Source organism: Stomoxys calcitrans, chromosome 1, assembly GCF_963082655.1.
Source record: "Stomoxys calcitrans chromosome 1, idStoCalc2.1, whole genome shotgun sequence".
NCBI classification, from domain to species: Eukaryota; Metazoa; Arthropoda; class Insecta; order Diptera; family Muscidae; genus Stomoxys; species Stomoxys calcitrans.
Window position 1 is genome coordinate 12,650,405 of NC_081552.1, and position 13,375 is coordinate 12,663,779.

Genomic DNA, 13,375 nt, shown 5'->3' on the forward strand with positions numbered 1-13,375 from the left:
GCGGTCACTGTTTGCCTCTTGGCTTGGCACTAGGACATGCTGACACAAGCGAGTCATTCAGGGCCTCCGTGATCCGCTTGACCACTATGTCTATGTCCTCCGTAGTTTCCATTTCCTTTTCTGGTCTAGAAGGGATAGACGTGCAGAAGGGATAGACGTGCAGAGAAGCTGTGCTCATCCAACACACCCAGTCACATATTCTTCCATTTATATCTCCCGATACTAAGGTAAAATCTAGTACCTCCTGCCTGTTCCTGATAATAAAGGTCGGTTTATTCCCTTTATCACAAATCGCCAGATCGCCACTCACAATATATTCGATAAGCAGCTCACCCCTTTCGTTGACATCCGAACTTCCCCATGGTGATGTGCATTAGCATCACTTCCTACAATGAGGCTCTTCCCCCTTAGGAAAGTGGCTTCAATCGTGCTCTGAATCGTGTGGCATATATAGGGAATCCAGACACTAATGAGACTTGTTTATTTCAAGTCTGGCTACTACAAAATCTTCAGTGCTTAACGACGGAAGAAGAAAAACATTTAGACTACTTTTTGCAAGAATACAGGTTCTGTGTCTTCCATTCCCCGTACCCTTGAGTAGTTTAAAATCCAGAATTCTTAGTCCACGAACTATTCCTCCATACACCCATGGTTCCTGGATAAGGACGACGTCAAATCCCCCGGCCATCAAGAGGACCTTTAGTGCCGTTGAAGCGCCATTACAATGGTGGAGATTTATCTGTAGAAACCGGACCGGATTCAGAACTTTCACCACTGTTGTGTTAGCCTCGTCTTATGATTCTACCAGGAGCTCATTCTCACAAGATTCGTTAGATCTTGTCATGATGAGCTTCCGTATGCATCCAGGAGCAGGTGAGAATGCTGTGGAACCACTCTTCCTCAGGACACTAGACACTTGCTACGATTCCTCCTTAGTTGCTTCACTAGCTGCTGCTGTATAAGTACTTTTTGAGCTCTGTGCTTCCCCGCTGGCGCACACCTTGAGCCAAGCACAACTGGATGACCCACTCACAGAGGGCTTGTCGGGTACCGTTTCGATAGCATATTCAAAAAAATGGTTTCGAGGGGTACCAAAACGTACTGTTCCAAATTTCATTCAAATCGGATGAAAAATGCTCCTTTTATGGGCTTTATACTCTATATCGTGAGATCGGTCTATATGGCAGCTATATCTAAATATGGTCCGAACTTGACCACATTTGACAGGAATGGTCTAGCAGAACGCACTGTGTCAAATTTCATCGAATTCGGGTAAAAAATGTATCTTTTATGGCCTCAATAGCATATATCGGAAGATCAGGCGGTCGGCCTTAGCGCAACTATATTCAAATATAGTCCGATCTGAACCACACTTCACAGAAATGGATAGCGGTCTACCAGAACTCACTGTGCCAAATTTCATGGAAATCGAATGAAAAATTACCAATTTATTGCCTCAAGGCTTTAAGTCTCGAGATCGGTCTATATAGTGGCTATATATTACAAAAATCCGATTTCATGAGATCAGAAGATCAGGTTTATACACAAAGAATACGAAATGATCAAAAATTGTTTGGAAAATATTTTTATACCCAAGATATCTGCAAAATTATAAACACCCAGCTTTTGGGTATAAATGGGTAAATACCCAGGTATTTACCCACTTAACTGAGTAAATACTTTTTGGGTATTTACCCATCGCCCATCTCTAGTCATTGAAGTCCATTTTAAGCCTACTCCCGGGTTCTAGATCTGCCCTTCCACTGGAAACAGACGTAGATCATCAACCGCCTAATGAATACCTCTATCGTAGCTATCCTTGAGTGACCTAAATTTTTCTTCCAAAAAATGAGCTATTACGAGTTACAGGAAAATTCTTGCGGAGCGAAATAACAAAACGTCCGCTCCACTCAACGTTTTAAACAAGAATCCCAACAACTGTGCTTAGAATGGTTGAAATTGGTCGATAACCTGGTATAGCTGCCATATAAACCGATCTCGGATCTTGATGTCTTGAGCCTTAGAGTGCGCAATTATTTTCCAATTTAGCTGAAATTTTGAACAGTCTTTGTTTTGACATTCAACAAGCCAATGCCAAGTATGGTCCAAATCGGTTCTTAACCTGATATAGCTCCCATATAAAGCGATCTCCCGATTTTATTTCTTGAGCCCCTATAAGGCGCAATTCATATCCGATTTGGCTGAAATTTTGCACAATAACTTCTATCAAGACTCAACCCAAGTATGGTTCGAATGGATCCATAACCGGATATAGGTCCAATAACAATTTCATCCATTTGTTTGCCTATAAAGAGATACCGGGCAAAGAACTTGACAAATGAGATCCCTGGTGGAGGGTACATAAGATTCGGTCCAGCCAACTTCGTACGCTTTTAGTTGTTTAATTTTATTTCCATAGAATATTTTTCAAAATTTTATTTCTATAGAAAATTTTTCAAAATTTCATTTGTATGAAATTTGGTAAAATTTTTATTTTTGAAGAAAATATTGTTAAAATTTTTGTTTCTATGTTTAAACTTATGAATTTATGGAAAATAAAGAGATTCTGGTTCTAAATTCGATATCGTCTGGTTTTGCGAACAATTTTTTGGTGCCTTTTAAATTGCGTCAAAAGTAACGCTCTCTCCTCATGATGGAGCTATTAAACTTGAATGGAACCACATGCATTGATATATGAGATGTTTTCTTTTGAGCCCTAATAGGATGTTTGGAATTTGGTAAAATAGTACGTACGGCCGAATAATATTCTGTATACGTTATTTTTAAGGCTATAAATTAATCTCTAGGCCAATCTAATTAGTCAGTTTTTATATCTGGTATTTTGCAATTTTTATGGGTATTCCCCGCTTCCATATTGTGCACACAATTTTTGCAACAGCCACAACTAATAAACACAAGTGTTGTTCAAATTACCCCCCAAACAGCTCCTACTCAGCTATAGAGCACTATTATGCTCTACATATCTGTCTTTACCCTATAGGCAACATTTAGAATTTTTTTTTTCGAAATTTTATATTCTTGTACACACTCACTTATGTGTGTATCACGTGATCTACAAGACGGAAAGATGAAAATAAATTTCGTTTATGTACGGAAAAACTGTCGAACAGCACAAACATATAATTGACTAGCAACAAGGGTATTAAAACAAGCATTACTAGAGTGACCAGATGGGAATGCTTTAGACCTCTCAGATATCACTAGAAATCCGAATTATTTGGGACCTAGAAGCAATGATAGAAATAACATTGACACTATTTTAACTAAGATTATGTAAATGTAAGGCCGACCAATGAAGCTGTGCTCATCGATAGCTTTCCATTAGCTTAACCTTGCGCTCCCTGTTCCTATTTCATCAAAATCTCTTTTATTATTTCTCCTATTCGAGGGAAAAGTGAAGGCCGAGAAGGCCGATTGCCTAGCATCTCACTTTTATGTAACGATGAGTTAGAACCGGCTATGTCGCTAGATACAGAAACAGGAGTCTTTAACAGAAGCTTCCGCGAACCAAACCCTTGTCAACTAGTAAACCAAGCAATCTGTCGGTGAAGTTTTAAGCAGCAGACTACATTTTCTGGCCTGCACATATTGAGTGTGTCTTTAAAGTCAATTATAAAACGACTTCAAGTATAAATGCTATCTCTAGTTATCCCAAGGGGCGGGAAATGAATTAAAAAAATGCATCCATTACACTCAACATTTTAACGAAAAGTTCCACCTATCCCATTGACTGCCCTTTTTTCCAACCCAATAGGAATATGTGATGGCCATTTTCCCAAAATAAAATATTATCAACTAAACACTGGTCGTTTTTCATTACTCTTGGAAAACCATATGCCCAAATTGAATAACATTGTGCTAGTGAATATATGACACATCTTAAAGACCCGGTATGCTCATCCATATGGATTGATATTAGCTACTGCTGTGTACAAATGTCGTCTGATTTTTTTACCATTTGTTTAAGTATTTATAAAAAAATCACTAGAAAACGAATGAAAAAATAGGAATAACAAGTAAGAGCGTGCTAAGTTCGGCCGAGCTGAATCTTATATACCCTCCACCATGGATCGCATTTGACGAGATCTTTGCTCAGTAACTCTTTTTAGGCAAACAAAGAATAATGGATAAGAATTGTTATGCTTTTGGAGCTATATCAAATTAAAGTCCGTTTCGGACCGGTTTCGGGATTGGTATATATGAGAGCTGTATCAGGCTATAGACCGATTCAGACCATATTTGACATATATGTTGAAGGTCATAGGAGAAACCATTGTAAAAAATTCAGCCAAATCGGATAAGGATTGCGTCCTCTAGAGGCTTCAGAAGTTAAGATCCAAGATCGGTTTATCAGGTTATGGACCGATTTTAACCATACTTAGCACAGATGTTGGAAGTCATTACAAAACACTTCAAGCGAAATTTCAGCCCAATCGGGTAAGAGTTGCGCCCTCTAGTGGCTCAAGAAGTCAAGATCCAAGATCGTTTTATCTGGGAGCTATATCAGAGCATGGACCAATATTTTATTATTTTATTTTATTTATATTTTATTTATTTATATTTTATGTATTTATTTATTTATTATTTATATTTTATTATTTATTGAATACAATCCCAACTGACCTACACTGATAATAAGTATTTGTGCAAAATTTCATGCTTTACTCCTTCGAAAGTAAGCGTGCATTCGACAAACGGACGGACATGGCTAGATCGACTTAAAATGTCATGACGATCAAGAATACATATACTTTATAGCGCCTTAGACGAATATTTCGAGGTGTTACAAATAGAATGACGAAATTAGTATACACCCCATCTTATGGTGGAGGGTATAAAAATAACATGAATATTTGAATTACTGCGCATAGTACTGCACAGCAGGGTCTATCATTCGAGTCTCTTCATGCTAGTGGCAGTTTTCAAATCAGCCAAGCGCGTTAAATGTGAGTCTTGACGTTTTGTTCGCCACCATGTCTTGGTACTTGACGCTTGATTTTCCACTTGGATTTTCATTATTTTTATTTTTTTTAGGTTTTATGTAATAAATTCGTTTACCTTTTTCCTATGTACTACAAGCAGGTAACACAATTTTCGGTGTGGAATGGAAGGGAACCAGCAAATAAGCCAAAAACAAAAGACAGATTTTTTTAGAGAGAGGAATATGAATTTTAACGATAAAAGTGAAACTTTTATTTTAATGAAACTAGTAAACTAATGGTAACTACTTTAATAAGAAAATATAATATGTCTGCCAACTAATGTGGTGTGGACATTTAGTGGGGAAACTAAAAGCGCCAATAATTAATTATGACCTAGGCCAATGGGATTTAAAAGATCAGGTACTACCAAAAGGAAAATTATTATCAAAAAAAAAAATCAAAGTAGCATTTAAAAGACATTACCCCCACATTGTTTCTAATATCCCTCTTGCAATTTCTTAGGAAAAATTAGTTTCAAATTAATATAATTTGTTATTTTTCTCATTCAATTAACCACCATAATGTATTTAACCTTTCAAATTCACAACTTCCTACACATATGTCTGTACTCACAAATTGTCAATTTACACCCATATCCCAAAAAACACCAACAGTTTACAAAACTTTTGGCTGTATTAGGAAACAAAAGTTTAATAATGCTTATTTAATTGGTCATTTAGACAGAGGAAATGCTTGAGCAACTAATCATTTTCTGTAGGTTATTTTGACATTTCCTAAAGGTTATTGAAGAAGGAGAATTCAAAGATATGCCCTCTTCAAATGTTTCACAGCAGATATCAAAATCAGAGATCGGTTTATATGGGAGCTATATCAGGTTATAGACTGATTTCGACCGTACTTGGCACAGTTGTTGGAAGTAGTAACAAAACTCTAAATGCTCAATTTCAGCCAAGTCGGATAAAAATTGCGGCTTGTAAGGGCTCAAGAAGTCAAATCGGGACATCTAAACATCTTATAACCACCACTGAATTTACCCTACTCATAGTCTTTTTTCTTTAAATTTAGGAACAAATGCGAGCGAGCTCAGACCTGATTCAGCTGATCGAAATGTTTGCTAATACAGCAGCCCCATGTTTGCTGAAACAGCAGAAATGTCTGCTTTTCCATTTTCAGTGGACAGAAACTGCTGTTTTGGCAAACATTTTTGCTGTTTTGAATAACAAATTTGGACATACATATTTACCGACCAGGCAATTCGGGACTCAAATGACAGGTATTTGGGAGTAGAGCATTCGAGACCACGTTTTTGGGGGGTCCTCACCACCAACCACAACCTTGGGGACTTTCCTACACCCAAAATCCCCATGAGAATGTCGGGCTCTAATAGACTTTTATGAACGGAGTACAACCAACATCCAAACTGAAATAACCCTAAACCCTTCGAGCGAATTGAAAGACCAATAAATATCATATGAGATTCACATAGAGGCATATTTTATTATACTGTAAATCAAGCGACATACATACACCACTTTCGTAGCATGGTATTTCATTAAAATCCCTTTAATTGTCGAAATTAAATATTGAAAGGATAATTTCTTTCACATAACAAGTAAAAGCGTGCTATGTTCGGCTGGGCCGAATCTTATATATCCTCCACCATGGATCGTATTCGTCAAGTTTTTTTCCCGGTATCTCTTAGGTCAACAAAGTATAAAAGAAAATAATTGCTATGCTATACCAAGTTATGGACCGATTCGGACCATAATTGTGTTGGATATTAGAGACCATAGTAGAAGTCGTTGTGTTAAATTTCACCAACTTCGAATGAGAATTGCGTTCTTTAGGGACTCAAGAAGTAAAATAGGGAGATGAGTTTATATGGGAGCTGTATCAAGCTATATACCGATTCAGATACGTATGTATGTTGAAGGTCATTGTAGAAGCCGTTGTACAAAATTTCAGCCAAATCGGATAACAATTGCGCCCTCTAGATGCTGAAGAAGTCAAGACCGCAGATCGGCTTATATGACAGCTATATCAGATTATAGACCGATTTGAACCATCGTTAGCACAGTAGTTGGAAGTCAGAACGAAACACGTCATGCAAAATTTCAGCCAAACCCGATAATAATTGCGTCCTTTATGGGCTCAAGAAGTAAAATAGGTAGATCGGTTTATATGGGAGCTCAGGGACGTATTTTTTTTTGGGGGGGGGGGTGCCCACCCCACATTTTTTCAAAATCGAAAATTACCAAAATTCTTCTATTACTGTGAAATTGGTAAATATAACTCAACATTTTTGAAAATTGTGGTCGCTACTGGGTGCAGGAACTGGCCCATCGGCGGTAACATTTAGTAAAGTCAGAGCTGAATTTTGTACTGATTGCCAATCTTGCAAAGCCTTCCAAATTCGGTTGTCTTTGCGAATATCTGAGTTTAATAGTGATAGGTTTGGCGAATCGGCTTCAGTATTTCGAATCTACGTTCTGCTTAAATGATAATTAAAATCGATTGAAAATCCGTTTTTGATGGAAAAGATGTCCAGTAAAAAATGCGTCCAACTATTGCCGTATATGGCTATAATTTGCATCGAGTCTTCATAAGTCTTAAAGTTTTCCTAATTTATTGGAGATAAAATAAGAAAAGGTGGTAGAACTAGAAATCAAAAATAAGAGATTTCCACGTAATAACAGTTCTAATTTTTTTGCCCAAAAATTTTTACTCGGATGATGTAATAAATAAAAAAATTTCAAATTTTGCCCATGAACATTCCGCTAAGGAACAGGGGCAAACTTCTTACATATCAACGAGTGCAGTCCGATTTAAGTTTTAAGCACAATGATAAGGGGCCTCCTTTTTATAGCCGAGTCCGAACGGCGTGCCGCAGTGCGACACCTCTTTGAAGAGAAGTTTTACATGGCACAGTGCCTCACAAATGTTGTCAGCATTAGGAGGGGAAAACCACCGTTGAAAATTTTTTCTGATGGTCTCGCCAGGATTCGAACCCAGGCGTTCAGGGTCATAGACGGACATGCTAACCTCTGCGCTACGGAGGCCACCAACCGGCCAAATAACCTAGCGACCACAGTAAGTGTAATATAAAACTTGCTCTCAAAGATAAAAGTCTGCCGACTAATATTATTTTAAGATATTTTCATTGCAATCTTTCAATGTAAAAAGATTTTTGTGGAAGAAAATCAGTAATTCAAAAAAAAAAATTTTAAAATTTTTTACTTATTATTTGATTATGTCCAACACTACGGTCAAAATATACAAAACTAATAAATTTCCACTATAGGGAGATATTTTACGAGCTACAGGAAAGTTAAAAAAAACACATAAAATTCAGAAAACTAATAATATCTATCAGTTTAGTATAATTTTGACATACTATTATCAATATTTCTGCCGGTATCTCACGAATTAATGATTCAATGTTGTCTTCCAATGCGTCAATTGAAGCGGCCTTATCTGTTTACACATTAGCTTTAACATAGTCTGACAAAAAATAGTTTAAATGCGTTAAATTGCCGGATCTAGGCGGCCAATTGACCGGTCCCAAACGTGAAATAAAATTTCACCGAACTCGCCTCGCAATAAGTCCATTGTTACGAGTGATGTGTGGCATGTGGCACCGTTTTGTTGAAACCACATGTAATGCAAAAAGAGATGGATATCATCTTACGGTAGCGCTCACCATTCACAGTTACGTTACGTTTCGCATCATCTTTGAAGAAGTACAGTCCATAAACCGCACCAAACTGTGACTCTTTCTGGATGGATTGGTAGCTCTTGCAATGCTTCTGGCTGATCTTCACTTCAAAATTGAAAATTCTGTTTATTAACGTACCCATTGAACCAGAAATGAGCTTCGTCGCCGAACACTAGCAATCGGGCGATGAACTTTCTTAACAGAGCACACATTTTGATGGTTAAATTCAATAATTTGCCAGCGTTGTTCGTTTGTAAGACGATTCATGGTTAAATTATTGATCAAACTGAAGAGGTTTGACAGTGAAACAAAACACTAAGCGTGCGTGAGCTGTTTAAATCAGTGTTGCCAAAAAGATAAATGCTAAAAAATCGCCGTTTAGAATCAACACTGCTTGCTATTGACTGATAGATTTCGATTTTTACTCGCTTTGAGCTCCGTATCAATTGCCTTAAATACTGAATTGTGAATTATGAAATTCCAAGGATAAAACGAAATGGTTTCATTTTAAATAATTATTTTATTTGATCTGTCTGATTCGGTCTTTAGAGAAAATGAATACGAATGGGTAGAAAAATTCGAATAGGTAGAAAAATAACCAAGAATAGAGTTGCCTTAGAAATATTCCAGCTCGAGCTAGGAAAGAGGTATCCTAATGAAATTTGGATTGGAGTAAAGTGGATGACTAAAACTTGTTAAAAAAATTGTCCCCTGATATAAGGCCATGTTTAGGGGGAAAATTGGTTTGTCGAAATTGAGAAATTTTTTACATCCAAAAATATCCAAAAAAAATGTTTCCCAAAATTCTTAGGAGTGAGATTTCTGGAATTCATTTTATTGTCTTGTTGCATTTGACGGTTTCTTTTTTAAAAAAATAAATTTATGGCGATAAACCATCAGGTGCTTTTTTGTGTCAATGTAATTAAATCCACCTTTTTTCGCAAAATGGTTATAAAATACAAAAAATTTTATTTTTGTTGTAAATACATTATGGTTTTGGAAATTAAAAGAATATTTTTTATTTTATTTAAAATTTTTACGAATTTTTTTTTATATTGTTGTTTAAAAATTGTTAAAAATTACTACGTCAATATCAGTTCTCTAAATTATGAATATATGAAATTTCATCCAAATTGGGCAAAGGAATCGAGTGTCAAGCGTAATGGATTAACATAATGGATTCCCAACCGACCTATACTGATAAAAAATATTTTTACAAATGTTGAAGAGGCTAGCTTTACTCCTTCGAAAGTTAGTGAGCTTTCGACAGACAGACGGACGGAGATGGCTAGATCGACTTAAAATGTCACGAGCATCAATAATATATATACTTTATGGAGCCTTAGGCGAATATTTCGAGGAGTTACAAACAGAATGACGAAATTAGTATACCCCTATCCTATGGTGGAGGGTATAATTACTTTTAAGAGCTATTTTGGTGAGGATGACAGGATCGAGCTATTATTTTTTTCATGGACCGGGTCTGAAGGAGCACATTCTCTCTTGGGTAGGTGGTTCTTCTAAGTAGGTGGTTCTTCTTCCATCTGAATAATCTTGCAAACATCAAGCACACAGAGAGGGCATCTATGTGGTTGAAAGAAAATGTTCTTACGGAATGTACACACATTAATACGATTTTGTCCGTTTCTATGATCTAAGATGAGACGATCGAACAGCGTCTTGATAAGGACGAGACGATCCAGAATATAAAAATTGTGGCCTCCAGAAGTTCGAAATATAAAAACGGAGGATCAGTTTATATGAGGCTAAATCTATTTATTTATTTATATTTCGAGGCCACCTTAGCGAAGAGGTAAGCATGTCTGCTATGACACTGAAAGCATGAGTTCGAATCCTGACGAGAACATCAGAAAAAATTTTCAGCGGTGGTTATCCCCTACAAATGCTGGCGACATTTGTGAGGTACTGTACCATTTTGTATGACAACCATGTAAAAATTTCTCCACAGAGAGAAAAGAGAGACTCCGCTATAAAAAGGAGGCCCCTTATTCAGCTTGAAATTTGAATCGGACAACACTCAGTGATGTGAGAAGTTTGCCCCATTTCTTTAGTGGAATGTTCATGGGCAAATTTGCATTTGCAATGTACTTTGCATACTAATCATTATCTGAGGTACATCGGTCCAAAATCTGATATAGCTTCTATATAAACTAAACTTCCTATTTGACTATTTTAACGGTCGAACGATGCAATCATTATTTTTTATGATTTAGTTAGATTTTCGGTCGACGCAGTTCGAGTTAAGGGTGTGGGCGACGAATGCGCATGTAACCATCTGGAAATTTGAATTTCAGATTTGTACTTTATTTTTGAATACCTTTAATTTGATATCCATATTGCCCAAAACGGTGAAAGAGTCCTATTAGGGGGTTTTTGGGGGTGGGGGACACCCGCCGAACACTTTGGGTGAAATTTGTATACCAAGTTCGTACTCTTCTCTTAAATACCTTCCATTTGATACCCCTATTGTCTTTGATGCCTATTGGGGCGTCACCCCAGGTTATTTGACCCCAAAATTGTATACCAATTTCGTGTTTTTGGGGTACCATAAGGTGGTATACAAAATTTTGCTTAAATCAGTGTATCTCCGAGATCTGGCGTTTTTGAAAATTGGGGTAAGGGGGAGGGTTCGCCCCCCTTTGGATATCAAAAAATTTAGTACTAATGTGAATATGGCTGGCATGGCCTTTTGTATCTTAATTTATAGAAAAAAGATTATGGAAGATGTAAATTCAGTGGTGATTATAAACATCCACTGAGACACGCATTTATATATGTTTTTTATTTTTTGTTCTAACATACCCTACATAATCAAGCAGCAGTCATTTTCAGCAAAAAACTGACTTTTCAGCAGTAAGCCTGCTGCTTTGAAATTGCAGAACTACTGCTACAATAGCAGCAAAATTAACTACAAATATTCAGCAGACAGTGCTTGCTACTTTCAGCTAACTTTTTTCTATGAGTGTTATAGACCGACTTGGACCGTACTCAGCATAGTTGTTGGAAGTCATAACAGAACACTACATGCTAAATTTTAGCCAAATCGGACAAAAATTGCGGCCTCCAGGGGAACAAGTAGTCAAATCGGGAGATCGGTCTAACTGGCAGCTATATCTAAATCTGAACCGATATGGCCCATTTACAATCGCGAACGACCTACATCAATGTTAAGTATCTGTGCAAAATAACAAGCGTTTAGCTTTAGGCGTTCGACCGCGTTACAAACGGAATGACTAAATTAGTATACCCCCATCCTATGGTGGTGGGGGTCCGAATGAACTTTGAATTAAATTATGATGAGAATGATGAGAAGTTCCTTGGTATTTATTTATAACTCTCAGGATGAAACTAGTGAATATAAGGTCACATCAGGAGCGGCACAAGGGTCCATACTTGGACAGGATTTGTGGAATGCCAATTTGATGGAATACTGCGAACAGAAATGCCAGACGGAACCTTTCTAGTAGAATATGCTAATGAGATCGCTGCAGTCATAACGGTAAAAGACGTGGACGGTGCAGAGCGCAAACGACGACAGGTGATGCTAAGGGCAATTGACTGGCCGGACTCCCACGGCTTGCAAATTCCGAAACTTGGTATGGTTCTGTTTTTTGATTCTGTTTTATTTTGGGTATTTGAAGTTTAGAACGTTATCAACTTCCAAATCAGTGCCAAGTATGTTAACTTTCTAGTATGTGAAGTACACTTAAATCTCCTCATAAGTACACCATATATTACCTTACAAACCGAAACCTCGATGACTTCTTGAACTGCCAGTGGTCTTAAGCAATATCCTTAATTATTTCTTCAAAATAAATCAAATATCAACTGATTTAAGTACCAAAGATTTAGACGATTCTAATTGTATTACTTTCTTTCTTTTTTTTGGGATTAAAAAATGGATTTTGACTTAGATCTTGCATTTTTGAAGAATCCCAACTAATCCCAAGTTATAATGTAGAGTTTCCCGACATCATGCTTCGAGGAGCCTTGCAAGCCTGCATATGGATATAGCTTATTTGTTTTCGGAATGATTTATGTATTTATAGCCTTCACCACCACTGTGGTATAGGTATTGTGCAGTTTGTGCATTTATTTGCAACGCTTAGAAGGAGAAGAGCCAGACCAGTTGATAAGTATGCCGATCGGCTTAGAATCACTTCCTGATTCGATTTAGCTATGTCCGCCTGTCTGTCCATCTATTCTTGTGATCAAGTTACATGTCGTATTTATTGTCCGATTGTCATGAAATTTTGTGTTTTGGGGGATGTTGTATTCAACCTTCTCATATGAGTGCAAAATTTATCAAAATCAGTCCAGATTTAGATATAGGTGCTATATATATATTTCATCAGATATGGAATTTAATGGCTGCAGAAGGCACAATTTTGGTCCGATTCTTAAAAAATTTGGCATAAGGTGCTTTTTTGACGTTTTCATAAAAATCGGATCAGATTTAGATATACCTCCCATATATGTTTCATCCGAATCGGACTTTTAAGGCTGTATTAGGCACAATTTTGGCCCGATTTCTTAGATATAACTCCCATATAGACTTTTAAGACAGTAAAATCCACAATTTTGGTCACATCTTAGTTTGACATCCCGGTATGTGTGCAAAAAAACTCCCATATAATATTTTATCCGATATGGCCTTTTAAGGATGTGTCTCCAA